Raw genomic sequence first — 19,664 nt, 5'->3', positions numbered from 1 at the left:
TGGTAAATATCCCGATTATTGTCACTTCAGGGTTAACGGATCATAACACATAATAGGTGACTATAGACTTGCAAGATAGGATCAAGAACACTCATATATTGATGAAAACATAATAGGTTCAGATCTGAAATCATGGCACTCTGGCCCTAGTGACAAGCATTAAGCATAGCAAAGCCATAGCAACATCAATCTCAGAACATAGTGGACACTAGGGATCAAACCCTAACAAAACTAACTCGATTACATGATAGATCCCATCCAACCCATCACCGTCCAGCAAGCCTATGATGAAATTACTCACGCACGGCGGTGAGCATCATGAAATTGGTGATGGAGGATGGTTGATGATGACGATAGCGATGGATTCCCCTCTTCGGAGCCCCGAACGGACTCCAAATCAGCCCTCCCGAGAGGTTTTAGGGCTTGGCGGCGGCTCCGTATCGTAAGACACGATGATTTCTTCTCCCTGGTTTTTTTTCTCATCGAAACTCAATATATGGAGGTGGAGTTGGAGTTGGAGACGCAACAGGGGGCCCACGAGGTAGGGGGGCGCGCCCTAGGGGGGCAGGCGCGCCCCCACCCTCACGGCAAGGTGGTGGGCCCCCTGGCCTTCATCTTTGGCAGGTATTTTTCTTATTTTCTGAAAAGTGTCTCCGTGAATTTCAAGTCTTTCCGAGAACGTTTGATCTTGCACGTAAATAGCACCATGGTAATTCTGCTGAAAAGAGCGTCAATCCGGGTTAGTTCCATTCAAATCATGCAAGTTAGAGTCCAAAACAAGGGCAAAAGTGTTTGGAAAAGTAGATACGTTGGAGACGTATCACGAGGCCGGTCGCGCCATTCTTGATGGGGGCCGCGGTCGTCCCAGCGTCCCCCACTTCGTCCTCCTCCTCGGCCGTAGCCCCGGTCGCTGCGCTCGGGGAGCCGACCGAAGCATCCATCTCGAATGGCCCTGAGCTCTTGGCAGTTGTTGGTGTTGTGACTGTGTATGCTGTGGAAGGTGCAGAACGGACGACTGCTCTTAGACGCCTCGGGGTGGTCCCGACCGCGCTTCGTGCGGCTCCGCCGCGAGCATGGCCACTCCCTTGCGCTTCACATCCTTGGCCTTGGCTTTCTTCTCTTTGGGGTCAGCTACAGGGAGCTCGGGAAGGGAGAGGCGCCCCTCCTCAGCTCTTGCGCACTTGGTCATCATGTTCAACATCTCCAGGGCCGAGCATAGCTCCTCGTGGATGGCGAGCTCCTCCTTCGTATTGACATTGCGGACGCCATCAGAGAACGCTGAGATGATGGCCTCGTCTGTTACCTTGGGGATCTTGAGGCGGATGTTGTTGAAGCGCTGGATGTACTTCTGCAGGGTCTCCCCGGGCTGCTGTTTGATGCGGCGCAGGTCACCCGTGGCCGGCGGGCGGTCGCGAGTGCCCTGGAAGTTGGCGACGAAGCGCTCGCGCATCTCGCCCAGGAGGAGATCGACCCCGCGGGCAGGTTCAGGAGCCACGAGCGAGCACCATCCTTGAGAGCCGTGGGATACTAGTTCGCCATGAATTACTCGTCGCCGTTGGCCACCTCAATGCTCAGCTCGTAGAGCTGCAAGAACTCCGCAGTGTCGGGGGTACCATCATAGCGCAGAGGTAGGTCCGGCTCGAACTTTCTTGGCCAGATGAGGGTGCGCGGCTCGGGAGTAAAGGCTCGACAGCCTGCTGTGGTCACCGGAGCCCGTCGTGGTGGTGGATCCAGGTCTTGGTACCCACGCACCGCCACCGCAGGCGGCGCACGGTCTTGATGTGGTGGTGCGGGGAGTGCAGGGGCGTTTTCTTGCGGTCGAGGGACCTCCCCGCAGCTTCCTTCTTCATGCATGGGCGCACGGCGTGGTGGGTCACGTCGTGGGACCACACGTCTTGGGGCGAGGACACCGTCTTGATGCGGAGGAGGCGGGGGCGCTCCGTGAGTAGCGTGTCTCGATGTGAGGGCGCTATTTTGATGCAGAGGCGGCGGAGGCGCTCTGTGAGCTATGTCGCCCGCGGCTGGAGATGGGCGAGGCAGCGAGAGGGATGGTGCAGAGGATCCCCAAGCGGCACTGACAAGCTCGGCGATGCGGTCCAGCCAGTCCTCGTAGAGGTCGTCGACCAAGCGGTAACACAAGAACTCGCGTGGCATGAGCAGCACAGCCTGTGCGTCCGTGGGCGCGCAACGAGGTGGGACGACGAGCCGGCCGGAGTCAGCGACGGGGTGGTGGTACGGCCGTCCCGCCGCACAGAGGGGTGCAGCGATAACGCTTGTTGCTTGTTCGCTGCCGGGCCAATGGCTGCGTTGGCAACGCGTGATGGGGAACGGCGGGGAGGACCGCCAACGGGCGCCATCCGAGCAATGCGGGCGGCGAGGGAGGTGCGACGCTCAGCACGGGCTCGGCGAGCGTCGGACATGGATGCGATGGAGCAGTGTGAAGGAAATATGCCCTAGAGGCAATAATAAAGTTATTATTTATTTCCTTATATCATGATAAATGTTTATTATTCATGCTAGAATTGTATTAACCGGAAACATAATACATGTGTGAATACATAGACAAACGAAGTGTCACTAGTATGCCTCTACTTGACTAGCTCGTTGATCAAAGATGGTTATGTTTCCTAACCATAGACATGAGTTGTCATTTGATTAACGGGATCACATCATTAGGATAATGATATGATTGACTTCACCCATTCCGTTAGCTTAGCACTTGATCATTTAGTATGTTGCTATTGCTTTCTTCATGACTTATACATGTTCCTATAACTATGAGATTATGCAACTCCCGTTTACCAGAGGAACACTTTGTGTGCTATTAAACGTCACAACGTAACTGGATGATTATAAAGGTGCTCTACAGGTGTCTCCAAAGGTACTTGTTGAGTTGGCGTATTTCGAGATTAGGATTTGTCACTCCGATTGTTGGAGAGGTATCTCTGGGCCCACTCGGTAATGCACATCACTATAAGCCTTACAAGCATTGTAACTAATGAGTTAGTTGTGGGATGATGTATTACGGAATGAGTAAAGAGACTTGCCGGTAACGAGATTGAACTAGGTATTGAGATACCGAACGATCGAATCTCGGGCAAGTAACATACCGATGACAAAGGGAACAACGTATGTTGTTATGCTGTTTGACCGATAAAGATCTTCGTAGAATATGTAGGAGCCAATATGAGCATCCAGGTTCTGCTATTGGTTATTGACCGGAGACGTGTCTCGGTCATGTCTACATAGTTCTCGAACCCGTAGGGTCCGCACGCTTAAAGTTCGATGACGATCGGTATTATGAGTTTATGTGTTTTGATGTACCGAAGGTAGTTCGGAGTCCCGGATATGATCACGGACATGACGAGGAGTCTCGAAATGGTCGAGACATAAAGATTGATATATTGGACAGCTATATTCGGACACCGGAAGTGTTCTGGTTTTGGAGAAAACCGGAGTACCGGAGGGTTACCGGAACCCCCCGGGAGAACTAATGGGCCCACATGGGCCTTAGTGGAGAGAGAGGAGGGGCGGGCGGCCAGGGCAGCTGTGCGCCCATTCCCCTCTAGTCCGAATTGGACAAGGAGGGGGGGCGGCGCCCCCCTTTTCCTTCTCCTCCTCTCTCCCTTCCTTCCCTCTCCTACTCCAACAAGGAAAAGGAGGAGTCCTACTCCTGGTGGGAGTAGGACTCCCTCCCTGGCGCGCCCTCCTCCTGGCCGACCGCCTCCCCCCTTGCTCCTTTATATACGGGGGCAGGGGCACCCTAGGACACACAAGTTGATCTATTGATCTATTCCAGCCATGTGCGGTGGCCCCCTCCACCATATTCCACCTTGGTTATATCGCAGCGGTGCTTAGGCGAAGCCCTGCGTCATTAGCAACATCATCACTGTCACCACGCCGTCATGCTGATAAAACTCTCCCGTGAAGCTTTGCTGGATCGGAGCTCGCGGGACATCATCGAGTTGGACGTGTGCAGAACTCGGAGGTGTCGTGCGTTCGGTACTTGGATCGGTCGGATCGTGAAGACGTACAACTACATCAACTGCGTTGTGCTAACGCTTCCGCTTTCGGTCTACGAGGGTACGTGGACACACTCTCCCTCTCGTTGCTATGCATCACCATGATCCTGCGTGTGTTGGAGGATTTCTTTTGAAATTACTACGTTCCCCAACAGTGGCATCCGAGCCAGGTTTTATGCGTAGATGTTATATGCACGAGTAGAACACAAGTGAGTTGTGGGCAATACAAGTCATACCGCTTACCAGCATGCCATACTTTGGTTCAGCGGTATTGTTGGATGAAGCGGCCCGGACCTACATTACGTGTACGCTTACGCGAGACTGGTTCTACCGACGTGCTTTGCACACAGGTGGCTAGCGGGTGTCAGTTTCTCCAACTTTAGTTGAACCGAGTGTGTCTATGGCCGGTCCTTTAGAAGGTTAAAACAACACTAACTTGACGAACTATCGTTTTTTGATGCGTAGGTAAGAACAGTTCTTGCTCAGCCCGTAGCAGCCACGTAAAACTTGCAACAACAAAGTAGAGGACGTCTAACTTGTTTTTGCAGGGCATGTTGTGATGTGATATGGTCAAGACATGATGCTATATTTATTGTATGAGATGATCATGTTTTGTAACGGAGTTATCGGCAACTGGCAGGAGCCATATGGTTGTCGCTTTATTGTATGCAATGCAATCGCCCTGTAATTGCTTTACTTTATCACTAAGCGGTAGCGATAGTCGTAGAAGCAATAGTTGGCGAGACAACAACGATGCTACGATGGAGATCAAGGTGTTGCGCCGGTGCCGATGGTGATCATGATAGTGCTTCGGACATGGAGATCACAAGATGATGATGTCCATATCATATCACTTATATTGATTGCATGTGATGTTTATCCTTTATGCATCTTATTTTGTTTTGATTGACGGTAGCATTATAAGATGATCTCTCACTAAATTTCAAGATAAAAGTGTTCTCCCTGAGTATGCACCGTTGCCAAAGTTCGTCGTGCCGAGACACCACGTGATGACCGGGTGTGATAAGCTCTACGTTCATCTACAACGGGTGCAAGCCAGTTTTGCACACGCAGAATACTCGGGTTAAACTTGACGATCCTAGCATATGCAGATATGGCCTCGGAACACGGAGACCGAAAGGTCAAGCGTGAATCATATAGTAGATATGATCAACATAGTGATGTTTACCATTGGAAACTACTCCATTTCATGTGATGATCGGACATGGTTTAGTTGATTTGGATCACGTGATCACTTAGATGATTAGAGGGATGTCTATCTAAGTGGGAGTTCTTAAGTAATATGATTAATTGAACTTAAATTTATCATGAACTTAGTACCTGATAGTATTTTGCTTGTCTATGTTGATTGTAGATAGATGGCCCGTGCTGTTGTTCCGTTGAATTTTAATGCGTTCCTTGAGAAAGCAAAGTTGAAAGATGATGGTAGCAATTACACGGACTGGGTCCGTAACTTGAGGATTATCCTCATTGCTGCATAGAAGAATTACGTCCTAGAAGCACCGCTGGGTGCCAGGCCTGCTGCAGATGCTGTTGATGACGTTAAGAACGTCTAGCAGAGTAAAGCTGATGACTACTCGATAGTTCAGTGTGGCATGCTGTACGGCTTAGAACCGGGACTTCAACGACATTTTGAACATCATGAAGCATATGAGATGTTCCAGGAGTTGAAGTTAATATTTCAAGCAAATGCTCGGATTGAGAGATATGAAGTCTCCAATAAGTTCTATAGCTGCAAGATGGAGGAGAATAGTTCTGTCAGTGAACATATACTCAAAATGTCTGGGTATCATAATCACTTGACTCAACTGGGAGTTAATCTTCCTGTTGATAGTGTCATTGACAGAGTTCTTCAATCACTGCCACCAAGCTACAAAAGCTTCATGATGAACTATAATATGCAAGGGATGAATAAGACAATTCCCGAGCTCTTCGCAATGCTAAAGGCAGTGGAGGTAGAAATCAAGAAGGAGCATCAAGTGTTGATGGTCAACAAGACTACCAGTTTCAAGAAAAAGGGTAAAGGGAATAAAAATGGGAACTTAAAGAAGAATAGCAAACAATTTGCTGCTTAGGAGAAGAAACCCAAGTCTGGACCTAAGCCTGAGACTGAGTGCTTCTACTGCAAACAGACTAGTCACTAGAAGCGGAACTGCCCCAAGTATTTGGCGGTCTGATCAAATTGGTGAAGATGTGGCAGCGGTCGTACTTCTTCGTGAAGAACGTCTCCGCAGAGGGCGACTTGATCAACCTGCCGGCCTACGTAGCCGGCCCGCCGGCTGGGAGGCAGCCCAACTGGTCGCACCGGGCCCGGACGTTGACGCCTGCGGGAGCCGGCGCCGTTGCACGGCTTTGAGTATTGATGCAGTCAGAGGGCCTGACCGGGCCGGACTTGCTGGCCGCCTTCGTGGCGCGCTGAGTGCTGCCCCTCCAAAGTCGCCCCCACATGATTAGCCAGATGAGCGGACACCAAGACCCGAGCCGAATGTGCACCAAGGAGATGCCTCATGAGGAGGTAGCCTACATGGTGAACTACCTTGCGAGCTGCGACCTCAACGAAGAGTGGCAGTTCGGCAAGGAGCCGTATTCGCGTGCCGCCCCTCCACCTCTGGTGAGTCCTTTCCCTTCTCTCTTTTTCTTCGATTTACCTGACTTCTTTGCTATCGAGTCCGTCTTGCTTGTTCTGACCAGTCGGCTTTGGTCAGAACCCCCTCCTCCAGCCAGCAGCCGGCACCATGGGGCTGGACCACGAGTTCCTCCTTGACCGAGCGGAGAGTGATGTGGACGACCCCGACTTGGGGGCGGCGGCCCTGGAGGATGACGCCGAGGGGGGAGGCGGCGTGTTAGGCGGCCTGAGACTTGGGGCCAGTCTTGAGGACTGGCCTGATGATGACGAGGAGGTTGTCCCACGCCACTAGCCAGGAGCCGGCCAGCCGGGCGCGGGCTCGTCAGCCCCGCCGAACGCTCAAGCCGGCGGCAAGAAGCGCAGGGCCGGGACGAGCCTGTTTGGCAGCAGGCCGAAGAAGCCCAAGGGCTCAGCCGCGGCGACCAAGCGGGACGAGGCGGCCGCAAAGGCCAACCGCTTCCGCAAGGTGGTGAAGACGCCGCAACTTATTTCAGCGTAAGTACCACCTCCCTTCGTACCTTCATATTTCTTTATTGAGTCTGTCTGAAATTTCTTTACTTTGCTTCCCGGCTTTAGGGCCCCTCTCTCTCTTGAGAAGTCGGCTGCCGGCTCCGTCGTGAAGTCGGCGGAGACCTCCTCCACCACCCGGCGGATTAATCCCGCTGCCGACCTCCGGGAGGCGACGGAGCAGAACGCGCGGGAGGCGCGTGAGGCGCGGGAAGCCGCCCGCCTGAAGAAGGCAGAAGCCGACAAGGCAGAGGCCACCGCTCTGAAGAAGTTGGCGGAAGCCGAGGCCGCCAATGCGGAGAATAAGAGCGCGGAGGAAGCCGCACGCCACCAGTCGGCAGTGTTTGTCGTCCCCTTGAACTCCGCACCACCGCCACCGGAGTTCTCGGCGTAGACTGGGGAAGCCGGTGACGAGAACCCGGTCATGGAGAGGGACGCCGACGTCACCACCACGCCGGAGGTCATTGTGCCGCCACCGCAACCCTCCAAAGGTGCGCCAGGCGGACAACCGACGGACCTGCCAGTGCCACCAACCGGAGGTGCGGCGGCGACGGGCCTGACCCTCGAGGTCAGTACGCCGACGTGCCGCCGTCTTGCGAAGGCAGCCTCAGCGCCGCGTCCTCTGGAGACGCTGCGAGCTCCTCGATCCCGGACACCGAGGTGTCGAGCGCCGCGCCCACCTGGTAGGTGCGGGGAGGCGGGACGGGCCCGTTGAACCGGGCGCTCTTGGACGTCCAAGCCAAGCTCCGGGCCGAGGGCGACGCCATCAAGGAGTGCACCAAGGCATACTTGGCGTCACGAACGGCCATCCGGGTACGCATCCTTTCTTTGCTTTGCTTCCTTGTTTTTTCTTTGTGGGGGCGCGCTAGTGCACCCACTGGGTGTAGTCCCTGAGTTTCGGGCCGGCTGTTGAGCAGGCGGTTCGGAACTCTAATCGGCGAGTTCCAAGTACCAATGCTTTTTTCTGAAATTTTGATGCAGGATTACCACAATCTTCGCGTGACCTCCTTCAACGCCAATGTTGAGGAGCTGGCCAAGCGGACCGCCGACTTGTCAGACAGCCGGGGTGAGTTTTCTTCTTTCTCTGCGAGGGCGCGCTGGCGCACCCGCGGGTTGTAGTCCCTGAGATTCAGGCCGACTGCTGAGTAGTCGCGCCGGATCTCCCTGGCGACCTTTCTTCTTTGCAGACGACTGCCATCCCTCCCCCTCCTTTTTCAGAGGCCAACGCCGCCCTTCAGCAGCAGTTGGGCGAAGTCAAAACCGTGCTGCGCGTCAGGGAGGAGGAGTGCGGCCGGCTGACGGAGGAGCGCGACCGGCTGGCTACGCAGCTGGCGGAGCAGAAGGAGCTGCTCCTGAGGGCCCAGATGGAGGCCGAGGACAAGGAGACCGCCCTTCTCGCTGAATTTGTGTCTGAGCGCTCCTCCTGGACTGACAAGGAGGCGACGCTGGTCTCCGGCTTCCAAGCAATCGAAGATCTTGTCGATGGTGAGCTTCCACTTGTTTCCTTTTCCGGGCTGCCGACTGCTAGTCGAGTCGGCCTTAAATTTTTAACTTTGTTTCTTTGCTCTTCTTCCTTAGCAGACTTCTTCCCTGGCCATTCTGATGCCGCCAATCAAGCCATCGAGGCTGACCGTGAAGCATCGAGGCCCATCTTTGGCCAACCCACCGGATGCTACGCCGGCTTCAACGTGTCGGCGCTTAGGCGATTGCCGCCCTGTGGCCGGACATGCAGGCGCCACGCACCCCCAGTCGGACTGCTGACTGGTTGGAGGTGGCAGCCGGCCGTCTTGAGGCCTGGAAGGGCTCTTCAGCCCGGGTTGGAGCCCGCCGGGCTATAGAATTCGCCAAGGCATGGTATCCTGGGCTGAGTTTAGCCCAGTTAGCCACGTTCCGGCTGGAAGCTCAGGAGGAGCTGGCAACGGTGGAGGACGACCTTGTCAAGCATGCCACGTCAATAGCTGAGTACACTGATACCAGCGTCTTCGTCCCAGAGCGGGCTGAGAACGGCGAGGAGGCGCCGCTGGAGTGGTTCGGGCTGAACCCAGACGACGGCGAGGACTCGGCGGAGGTGATCGACTCCAGTGGCGAAGAGGAAGGTGAGGAGGAGGAGGGAGAAGAGGAGGAGGCGCCAGAGGTCGAGGCAGACGGCCAGCCCCAGCCCGACCGCGCCTCTAGCAACGAGCCGCGCCCAACTGAGCCAGCTATCGCCAGAGGTGATCAGGTGGAGACCAACCAGCCGACTGCCCCGGCAACTAGCACCGCCGACCCCTCCGGTCCTCCGAGTCCGTCTGCGGCTTCCTAGGCTGCCACTTTATCTTTGTTTTACCTGCTTAGTAGTCTCGATGAACTTGTTATTTTGCACAATTCCACCCACTGGGTGTATCTTGAACTTTTGCTTGATGATTCGGCCAAGGGCATTTTTATGTAAATATTTATCCATATTCTATCTTTTCTTGCTCTTTGCTCTTTGACTTTTTCCTTTGCCCCCTTCCCTTAGTTGTCGTTTTGCTAGTCGGACAGCCGCTCTGCGGACTACCGCTAGATCAAATACTTGGCTTCTTTGGGAAGGCAAGTACTTAGCCTTTTAGAGTTTTTAGCAAGTTAATTTAGGAAATGGCAAGCCGGCTGCTAAAGATTCGGTTGTAAAGGATTGAAAATCGTCCCTAAGCTATGAGCGAGATTTGAGTCCCTAGCCATTTTTCATATGGGCACCCATTCTACCTTACTCCTGTTCGCCGGACAGTCGCTCTGCGATCTGTGGCTTCTAACAAGAGACAGCTTAAGTGCCACACATTACTTGTCCAGCTGCAGGAAGTTGTTTCATAGCTCAAGTCGGCGAGTCCCCGGGCTGACTAGTCAAACCCGGTGCCAAGTGGCATAATGAAGAATAACATATTCGTAGGCATAACTCTTTATCATATAGATAAAAGAAGGCAGTCCCTGAGATCTTCTCGAGGGGCCAGAAGTCTTCGTATTTTAATACAAAAGGTAGCGTGATACATACTGCATTAAATGTAAAATCTTCGAAGGAGATTTGCGTTCCATGGCCGCTCCGTCTCTTTGCCGGAGTCGTCTCTTTTGCGTGCTCGGGGCTTCTGAGCGTCGATCAGGTAGTAGGAGTCATTGCCCAACACCTTGCTGATGATGAAGGGGCCTTCCCAAGGTGTTGAGAGCTTGTGCTGGCCAGCTGTTCGCCGAATCAGCTGAAGCACAAGGTCTCCTTCTTGGAAAGATCGTGGCTTGACCTTCCGATTGCAGTATCGGCGTAAGATCTGCTGGTAGATGCTGGACCGGCTGAGTGCCAACAGCCGGCCCTCTTCCAGCAGATCGACGCCGTCTTGACGTGCTTCCTCTGCTTCCTCCTCGGTGTACAGGTTGACTCGAGGGGAGTCGAACTCTATGTCCGTTGGGATGACGGCTTCGGCGCCGTAGACGAGGAAGAAGGGCGTGAAGCCGCTTGACTTGTTTGGAGTCGTGCGCAGGCTCCAGAGGACGGCTGGCAACTCATCAAACCAGCAGCCTGCCGAGCGCTCCAGAGGCTCGATCAGCCGAGGCTTGATGCCGGATAGGATTAGGCCATTTGCTCGCTCTACCTGGCCGTTGGACTGCGGATGGGCAACAGACGCTAGGTCCAGTCGGATGCCCTGCGTCACGCAGAAACGGGCCAAAGCACCTTTGGCAAAGTTTGTGCCGTTATCGGTGATGATGCTGTGCGGTATGTCATACCGAATTGTGATGTCGGAGATGAAGGTCACAGCAGTCGGACCATTTAAACTCTTGATTGGTTTTGCTTCTATCCACTTGGTGAACTTGTCTACTGCGACAAGTAAATGAGTCAAACCACCTGTGCCATCTTGAATGGTCCGACCATGTCAAGGCCCCAAACAGCAAAGGGCCAGGCAATAGGAATAGTTTTGAGTGCCGAAGCCGGCTGATGAGGCTTAGAGCGGAACTTCTGGTACCCCTTGCATTTTTGGACCAAAGATTTGGCGTCTTCAAGAGCAGTCGTCCAGAAGAAGCCATGGCGGAAAGCTTTGGCGACGAGCGCTCTCGAAGCCGCATGGTGGCCAGATTCGCCTTGATGGATGTCTTTGAGGATTGCTTGGCCTTGCTCTGGATCCACACATCGCTGGTGAATACCAGTGATGCTGCGCCTTACGAGCTCTCTATTTATGATGGCGTATGTTGCCGCCCGACGTTGTACTTGCCGAGCCGAGATCTCGTCAGTTGGCAGCTCTTTGTTTACCATGAAATTTAGGATGGGCTGGGCCCATGAAGGTGCTGCAATTTCTGTAACTGCCAAGACTGCGACTTGGACGAGGGCGGCTAGGCTGGGGGGTGACGGGCTGGAGTCGGCAGCCGCTTGTTGTGTTGACGAAGTCCCCGGGCGGATTGGCTTAGTCCCCGGGCCGGGCTCTGAAGTCTCTGGGCCGAGCTCTGAAGTCTCCCCGCCGCTTACTACAGTCCCCGAGCTGGGTGCGACTACCACGATTCCCGTGCCATCCGCCGGAATGCTCGTGCCGTCCGCGGGGGCTCTTGAGTCGGATCCGGCTACTTCTGGAGGAGTCGTCATGAAGATGGAGTCTGACTCCGGTGATGGCTTGACGGACGGCTTGAGGAGGCGCTGGAGGGCGACGCCGGACGGTATCGCCTGACGGGTGTAGCCGATTCGCGCCAGGGCGTCTGCTTGGTCGTCGTTGTTTCTTGGTTCATGGAGAAACTCGCACCCCTCAAAATATCCGCTGATTTGTTGTACGAGGAAGCGGTAGCTTGCCATGTTTGCGTCCTTGGCGTCCCAATCACCTGACGACTGCTGGACCACCGAGTCGGAGTCACCATAACACAGGATCCGGCGAATGCCGAGCTCTTTGGCTAGCCTGAGCCCGTGAATGAGTGCCTCATACTCGGCGACGTTGTTGGAGGCGGCAAAATGGATTTGCAGCACATACTTGAGCTTGTTGCCCTTAGGAGAGGTGAGGACGATGTCGGCTCCCAAGCCGGTGCGCATATTGGAGCCGTCGAAATGCATTCGCCAATGGGTGGAGTCGGGCGCTGGCGGTAGATACTAGGTTTCGGCCCAGCCGACGAGGAAGTTGGCCAGCGCTTTTGACTTGATGGCAGTGCGAGGTTGGTAGCAGATGGTGTAGGGGGCCAAATCTATGGCCCACTTGGCCACTCATCCCGAAGCATCTCGGCTGCTGATGATCTCGGCTAGAGGAGCCGTGCAGACCACAGTGATTGGATGTTCTTGGAAGTAAGGCTTCAATTTCTTGGCGGCAAAATGCACACCATAGCACATCTTCTGGTAGTGAGGGTAGTTTTGCTTGGAGGTCGACAGTACTTCACTCAAATAATATACTGGTCTCTGAACTGGTAGTGCTTTGCCTTCCTCCTTGCGTTCTACTACAATGACTGTGGTGACCACTCGACTGGTGGCGGCGATGTAGAGGAGCATGGGCTCCTTAGGAGTCGGAGCCACCAGGACAGGTGGAGTAGTCAGCATCTTCTTTAGTTGAAAAAATGCTTCATCTACCTTGTGGTTCCACTCGAAAAAGTGGTTTTCTTAATGAGTTGGTACAGGGGAAGAGCCTTCTCGCCCAGCCGACTAATGAATCGGCTGATGGACGCCAAACAGCCGGTGAATTTTTGTACGTCCAGCAGTTGGCTGGGTACCTCCATCCTTTCAATTGCCTTGATCTTCACAGGGTTGCATTCTATGCCACGTTCGGAGACCAAGAAGCCAAGGAGCTGGCCGGCTGGTACTCCGAAGACGCACTTCTCCTGGTTGAGCTTGATCTAAAATCGGCGCAAGTTCTCGAAGGTCTCTTTGAGGTCCTCCAGCAGTGTTCCACGCTTCTCCGTTTTTACCACCACGTCGTCCACGTAAACATGAGCATTTATGCCGAGCTGCTTGAGGAGGCACTTCTGCATGCATCGTTGGAAGGTGGCGCCGGCGTTCCTTAAGCCGAACGTCGTGGTTAGGTAGCAGAAAGCTCCAAACGTCGTGATGAAGGCGGTCTTCAGCCTGTTGGTCGGGTTCAACTTGATCTGGTGATACCCTGAATACGCATCCAGGAAACTCAACAGCTCGCATCCGGCTGTGGAGTCTATCACTTGGTCAATCCTTGGCAAAGCGAACTGGTCCTTGGGGCATGCTTTGTTGAGGCTAGTGTAATCAATACACATTCGCCATTGCTTGTTCTTCTTCAGTACCAAGACCGGGTTGGCCAGCCATTCTGGGAAGAATACTTCCATGATGAAGTCGGCTGCAAGCAGCCGGCCTATCTCTTCTCCAACAACTCTCCTCTTCTCCTCTGACAAGCGGCGCAAAGGCTGTCTGACTGGTTTGGCATCAGATCAGACGTGTAATTTGTGCTCGGCGAATTCCGTCGGGACACCTGGCATGTTCTTGGGGGACCATGCGAACATGTCTCGATTCTCACAGAGGAAATCGACGAGCTTGCCTTCCTATTTGTTGTCAAGGTGGGTGCCTACGACAGCGTACCGCTCTGGGTGCTCTGGGTCCAAAGGTATCTTCTTTGTTTCCTTGGCCGGCTTGAACGAGCCCTCAGCTTCCGACTCTCTGGGGTCAGGCGGCATCTATGGCTGCTTGCTTGCCATTGCCACAACTCGATCTAGCAGCCGCTTCTCAGCTGCGATCACGAGGGACTCGGCCAGCCGACTGCTCTCTGACGCGCAGGCGGACGACTTCTTGTAGTCGCCATTTATGGTGAGGATCCCCATGGAACTCGGCATCTTCATTTTGAGGTAGGCATAGTGGGGGAAGCCCATGAACCTGGCCAGGGCTGGCCAGCCAAGAAGCGCATGGTATGGGCTCTCTAGGTCCACCACCTTGAACCATATCGACTCTCGACGGAAATGATCTTTGTCTCCGAAGAGGACATCGATCAAGATCTTGCCGATTGGCGAGCAGGAAAGGCCAGGAACTATTCCGTGGAACACCGTCCGGCTGGACTGTAGTTGCCTCTGACTGATTCCTAACTTCTCCATGGTGTCTCTGTACAGGATGTTGATGCTGCTGCCGCCGTCTATCAGGACTCTGGAAAAGCGAGCAGCTCGCTTATCCGTGGCAAAGGTGGCGTCCAAAACCAAAGCGTAGGAGTCGGGTTTGGGCATTACTTCTGGGTGGTCAGCTCGGCTCCAGCTGATGGGCTTCTCAGACCAGTGCATGAACTCTGGGGTGTCAGTTGCTACTGCATTCACCTCCTCCTGCTGCAGTCGCCTGCTGCGTCGATCGTCGGCCACACTGGTGAACACGACGTATGCTCCCTGCTCTTCTGGGGTACTCGTCTTGTACTACGCCGACTGGTCTAACCGCCGGCTGCTGGGGCAGAGGAGGCGGCTGCACCGTAGGTGGAGGAGGCAAAAGCCCATCTCCCTTGGCTATCCTAGTGAGCCAGTGGCATTTCCGAGTGGTGTGGTTGGACGGCTTCGCACCACTGTGGAACTTGCAAGGTCCATCCAGAGTCTGCTCATATGAGAAAGTCGGCTGCTAGTTGGACTTGCCGCCCTTCTGGCGCTTGGGCAGGGGTTGGCCTTCTGGCTGCTGATTTTCGATTGTCGCCACCTGCCGGCTGGTGGAAGTCGGCGGTGGGGCTTTGCGCTTATGGTCGTTCTCTGGTTGACACCGACTGGTGTCTCCGGCCGAGGTTCGGGGAGCCTGAGGAGCCACTTTGCCGGTTGCGCTGACTTGAATTTCCGTCTTCATGGAGGAGTCGGTCGTGGCGTACTTGCCTGCTATGATCAGCAGCTCATCGAGGGTTTCCGGCACATCACAGAGAAGCTTGTGCTTGAGGAGGGTGCCCTCTCGGCATCCCATGGTGAAGTACTCGATGGCCTGCACCTGATGCATGCCTTCGCAGGAGTTGCGAAGCTCGGCCCAATGCGTGAGGTAGTCGCAGGTTGACTCGCTGGGGCCCTGCACACATAAGGAGTGCTGGCGGGGCTTGGGAGGCCGCTTGTACGTGCTGGTGAAGTTGCGGACGAAGGCTTCGGTGAAGTCGACCCAACTGTTGATGCTGCGGGGCCTCAAGCTATTTATCCAAGTCCGGGCCGTGCCTTGGAGCATGAGCGGAACGTACTTCACTGCAACACGCTTGTTGCCGTTTGCTATGCTGACGGCCATGGAGTAGTCGACCAGCCAGTCTTCCGGCTTCACGGAGCTGGTGTATTTGGGTGTGTCTCTGGGGAGCGTGAACCCTTTGGGAAAGGGCTCGTCTCGGATGCGGGGGCCGAAGCACGCTGGACCCAACTCATCTTCTTCTTCAAGCGCCAGGGATCGATGGAGACGGTCGATCCGGTGGCGGGCGTCGTTCTCTCCGACTCCCTCTCGGCGGCCAAGGCGGTCGCCGAGCATCGAGTGATCAACAGGCAGCGGGGAAACTCGCCTTTCCCTCCGAGGGGGAGGAGGCTGACAGTCATCCCGTCGTTCCACTGTTCTTGGGCGACCGTCTCGGTCGCGCTCTATGGTGATGCGAGTCCGACTGCGGCTGGCAGCCGGCTCCTTGTCTTTTCTTCCGCCGAAGCCGCCAGTTGGCGTCCGAGACTCCGTGCCTTGGTCTCGACGCGGAAGCAGGTTGTCATTCCGTTGGCGCGGCGCATCAGTATGGCCGCTGGCCTCGTTCTGCTCAGCGGCCACGTCAAGAAGTTGCTGCACGCGCTCCATCATCAAGCATCGTTCTTCGCCCTCGAACTTGCCCAGCTCGTCCGCCGCCGCCTGGGCAGCTCGAATGTTCTCTGTAGGCGTGGCGTAAACGGGGTGATTCGCCCCGAACGGATCGGCGATAGCCGCGCCGCGCTGCTGGACTGTGCCAAGGCGGCTAGGCCCGGCCGCAGCCGGCGTGCCGCCAACAGCGCGGTCCATCTCGCGCTGGTAGGCTTCTGACAGGCGTCTTACACTGGCCAGCTTTTTGGCGCCTTTGACTAGCTAAAGGCGGCGTGCCTCCAGCGTCTCGGCGTCGGCATCTTCAGGGATGGGCGCTGCCAGGTCTTGCAGCACCGCGTGGAGCGGGTCATAATCACCCCCGCCGGAGTGCTCGCCATGATCGATGACAAGCACTTCCGTGATGGTGCTTCCGCCGCTCTCCGCGCAAGGAAGCGGCTTGTCATAGACCACCACGTTTGTGGGGAATGTGTCAAGCGACACGGTGTCAGAGTCAACCAACATCGGATCGGTGGAGCCTAAGGACTCCAAGTCCCCAGCTTGCTCGCTGGCGACGTGGAGTTGATCGAGGAGGCCCGTGAGGAGGCTCTCGGGGCCGCCTGTGCCCGTGTCGGATGTGGGCTCGTCGGAGAGGCGGACCTTGCCTACAAGATCGGTGAGGCAACTGGCCGCGCAGGCGATTTCAGCGCCATGCAGCGCATCAGCGCAGACTCCGTCTGGCGTGCCGAGCTGGCTGCGCTCGCCAGGGAGGAAAAGGGTTCCCGTCCAGAATAGGTCTCCGGACGACGGTGCACCTTCCCCATGGTAGGCGCCAAATGTCGGGGGTTGGGTGCAACATATGCCAATGGATGGCTTATCATGGTGGGGGCGAGTAGAACGTCGCCGGTGCCTGGAAGCGGGATGAGGCGTAGACACGAACGCCGGCGTACTTTACCCAGGTTCGGGGCTCTCCTAGGAGATAACACCCCTAGTCCTGCTCTGCGGGGTCTCCGCATGATCACTAAGGCAAAGTGAGTACAAAGGTGCTCCTCGAGCTGTATCTGTGGACAGGATGAGGCTAGGCTGGCTCTCCCTCTTCTCTAAGGTCTGGTCTAGTTCTAATGAATCGGGGCCCTTTGCATGGGTGCCCCGGGGGGTTTATATAAGCCTACCCTCGGGGGGTACAATGGTAAACTGTAGGGACGCAGGGCCCAATTGTCAGTCTCTTCGCCTGCGGGCCCTCCTGCCGACTGCTGGGGCCCGCCGATTGGTGGGCCCAGCCGAGTGGCCGGGTACAGAGCCGACAGGCCGCTCCCGCCGCTGGTTGGTCCTGCCGGCTGCTGATTACTGTAGTCATGCATCTAGTGACGCATGCTTGGTCATGGGGTCGTGGCTACAGTCCTGCCGCCTGGCAGATGATTACTGTAGCCACTCCCTGTCTCGTCTGGTTAATGGCGCGGGAAACCAGTAGGAGGGGCAGGCCGATTCCCGGAGGCCGGTTCCCTACTGGTCCGACTTGGGGCTCTCTCGCCGTCTTCTGGACTCTCACTGACTGGTGGGGCCCGTCTTCCGTGGATCGTACTGTCAGACGTCGTGGGTACAGGACTCCGCCCACTGTTGCTGGCGTCAAGGATGGCATGGCATAGTGCTGTGCCGGACGAAGATCTCCACTGGTACGACGCACTGTGCTCTGGCCATCCCCCGGAAAAAGGGGAGGGAGTGGGCTTCACTGTCGCCACACCCTGTCCCATCCCCCCTGATGAGGGCCTGGGCTTCGTTGACGTCGTGGGCCAACTTCCCGCGGCCGGCGACTCCGGAAGCCGCTAGTCAGAGTTAGACGGTCTTGATCTCATCCACAGGACTCGGACGCTTATGGGCAGCCGGCCGTTCCTTCAGCCGCCCTCCCGAAGCCGGCTCTTCGTCCGTGTCTTGAGGGGCGCAGTCAGCCCCAAGTCTTGAAAGGCTATGGGCCTCGGGTTATCCTACCCGTGACCCATTACTCCAACAGGTAGGGGGTCCCGAACTGTGCGTCTAAGGAGGATGGTAACAAGAGGCAGGGGACACGATGTTTACCCAAGTTCGGGCCCTCTTGATGGAGGTAATACCCTATGTCCTGCTTGATTGTTGATGATATGAGTATTACAAGAGTTGATCTACCACGAGATCAGAGAGGCTAAACCCTAGAAGCTAGCCTATGATATGATTGTATGTTGTCCTACGGACTAAAACCCTCCGGTTTATATAGACACCGAAGGGGGCTAGGGTTACACAAGGTCGGTTACAAAGGAGGAGATATCCATATCCGTATTGCCTAGCTTGCCTTCCACGCCAAGTAGAGTCCCATCCGGACACGGGAAAAAGTCTTCAATCTTGTATCTTCCTAGTCCAATAGTCCAGCCAAAGGATATAGTCCGGCTGTCCGGAGACCCCCTAATCCAGGACTCCCTCAACTTCCAAGGTACATATGTTCGACATCCGGACGCTGATGACTTAAGCCATATAGTTCAACAGCCTGGAAAGTCCGCCAGGAAATTCTGGACTAGGTTCTTAACTAAAAAGAACCAAATCATCGATTGTCCGGACGCCGAATCCCTAGCATCCTTCAAACACAGCATCCGCGACGAATGGCTCGCTCGCCACCTCAGCCAAGAAAAGCCAAAATCCATGGCAGCCCTCATGGCACTCATGACCCGCTTTTATGCGGGGAGGATAGTTGGTTGGCCGTAGCAAAAACAATGCAAGCGACGCCGGCACCCATGAAGCTAAAACTAGCAAAGACAAGTCTTGACGCAACAGATACAAGCGACGAAACAACAGTGATAACACCGAGGACACGACAGTCAATGCCGGATTCTGGGGCTCTAAGTCCGGTCGGCGGAAGAAGCCGTTCCAAAAGAACAATTCAGGCCCATGCAGCTTGGACCGCATACTTGATCGTCCGTGCCAGATTCATGGCACCCCAGACAAGCCACCCAATCATACAAATAGAGATTGCTGGGTTTTTAAACAGGCCGGCAAATTAAACACCGAAAACAGGGAAAAGGGATCGCAAAGCGAGGACGACGATGAAGAGCCCCCGCAAGCGAACACAGGGGGATAGAAGAAGTTTCCTAGGTCAAAACGGTGAACATGATATACGCTACCCACATCCCCAAGAGGGAGCGCAAGCGTGCACTCAGGGACGTCTACGCGATAGAGCCAGTCGCCCCAAAATTTAATCCTTGGTCATCATGCCCGATCACTTTTGATCGCCGGGATCATCCGACCAATATCTGTCATAGTGGCTCAGCCGCACTGGTCCTAGAACCAATAATTGACGAGTTCCACCTGACTCGCGTCCTTATGGACGGAGGTAGCAGCCTCAATCTGCTCTATCAGGATACAACACGAAAAATGGGCATTAACCCATCTCGGATCAAGCCCACCAGGACTACCTTCAAAGGAGTCATACCAGGTGTAGAGGCCCGCTGTACGGGCTCAATCACACTAGAGGCTGTCTTCGGATCTCCGGACAACTTCCGAAGCGAGGAGCTAATCTTCGATATCGTCCCCTTCCGCAGCGGCTATCACACACTGCTCGGATGAACTGTGTTTGCTCGATTCAACGTAGTACCACACTATGCTTATCTCAAGCTCAAGATGCCCGGTCCACGTGGCGTCATAACAGTCAATGGAAACACAGAACGCTCCCTCCGTACAGAAGAGCACACAGCTGCCTTAGCAGCAGAAGTACAGAGCGGCCTTCTCGAGCAGAACCTTAATTCGGCTGCTGAACCCACGGACACCGTTAAGAGTGTCCAAACTACTCTACAGCAGGAGAGCTCGG

Source organism: Triticum urartu, chromosome 6 (assembly GCF_003073215.2).
Source record: "Triticum urartu cultivar G1812 chromosome 6, Tu2.1, whole genome shotgun sequence".
Taxonomy (NCBI): Eukaryota; Viridiplantae; Streptophyta; class Magnoliopsida; order Poales; family Poaceae; genus Triticum; species Triticum urartu.
This window is presented reverse-complemented; position numbering follows the sequence as displayed.